Below are 1,787 nucleotides of genomic sequence, written 5' to 3' on the forward strand. Positions count from 1 at the left end.
GAGTTATAACGACTAGCCAATGCATATGCAATATGTTCTTTGTATGGGATTTCTATCACCAGGACTCCCTCTAAGGAGAGGGATCCTGAGTTTGTGATCCTAACAATATGAGTTCTTCTGGGAATAAATATAATCAAATTTTAATATCTTAGCAGCAAGGTTTGAAAAAACAAAGTGGTGAAACTTGACAATGTTGAACCACAGCTTTACTCTAGTAAGTCGTGATCTCGAGAGGCAGTTAATTGACAGAGTACTAGAGAACTTGCATATACTTAAGTAGATTTCATATACTACCACTTACTCCCCATCACTACTGTGCATTTTCAAGTATCCAACTCTATTAGACTATCAAGCCAACCTCCTTGTATCAGACCAAAGATTCTCTATAGCGAACATGACTACTCTGTAGTCAGCTAATATCTCCCAGGAAGAAGTGTTTTAGCTCCTACATCTACAGAGCAACTGCAGGAGTAAAAACTCTTCATATTGCAGACATGTCAGTAGCAAGTTGACATGTCCAAGAGAATGTAGTACCAGCTATAGAACTTACTATCCATATACACTTATTCTTCTACACAGAGCCATAGTCCCTGAACATCTATCCTGTTCTGTTCTATTTTAGATTATTCCAGATGATAGCCAAGTAGTTCCACCAATGGACCCCTTCAGAGGTTGACTGCTGATAGGCACTATGCACAGTCAACCCTCATTGAAGTAGGTTTTATCGTAACCTCAGAGTAGTGTCTTAGAGTCCTTAACAATTTTCTAATACTATTACACTTTTAGGGCAACAGACTTCAATTACCTAGTCTATCAGCTGCCCTTAACCTCACATACTACCTGTAACTTGCAACTGGTATAACTCTGTTGGTTTTGATTGGTTTTGAATGAAGCTATCTGGATACTATTTTCAAGGGTCTCCGCTACCTCTTCATTTATCCAGTGGACAGATTGCTCTTGAGCAGACAGCATTAGAGTATACCGTGTTACATGATTGACTCTAAAAGTAGACCTTTAATACACTTACAGCAACCCTCGTGAATGTAGCCCAGGATACTAGGAACTTATAGTGGCACCAGAGGGGAGTGCTAGCCACTACACCTCCAAGTTAGAGCTAGTTTAAAGCTTAATCAGTTGTCTGAGATTAATCCACACAACCTGAGATTGGAACATCCAATGTAGTTTTGCCTGCTAAACAATCTAGGAAGTTTACCTGAAGTCCTACACAACAAATTACTTTCAGGTACAGTAACATTCCTCCATGGTGGGGTAACCGGTAGTTCAAGCCCAGATAACTCGAGTTTAAATGTAGCATAACTCTACTCAGACTCACTGTTGTGCAATTCATAGTAACCCCCCAATTGACTTCTTGGGTTACTCTATCGAGTAGAGTAACTACTGCTGCTTACTAATACTTATATACTTCATAGTATGGCATAGCATGTTGGACTAAGATACCTAATCAACAGTACCTCTACTTGGTAGACTCTATTGTACTACCATTCCTACCAAGGAAGTCTCTTAATACTAGTATGTGTATAGGTTTGGCTAACAGTAATGGTACTTTACAGAGTCTTGTTACTTCACTCTCCTCTTTTATAAGGCTTCATCAATCTGCCCTAATAACATTTCTGATTACCATAACTTAGTAGAAATCTACAATCTAATGGTTTCTGGTTTTAGATGAGTACCTTCTGTAGAAATCACTTAAGACCTGCATGCCTGTTCCTTCCAATATCTCAAACAGCTCCCAACAAGTTTCTTCAACTTAATAACATTGCCAAGAT

The sequence above is a fragment of the Tuber melanosporum genome (assembly GCF_000151645.1).
Source record: "Tuber melanosporum whole genome shotgun sequence assembly, scaffold_1, strain Mel28".
NCBI classification, from domain to species: Eukaryota; Fungi; Ascomycota; class Pezizomycetes; order Pezizales; family Tuberaceae; genus Tuber; species Tuber melanosporum.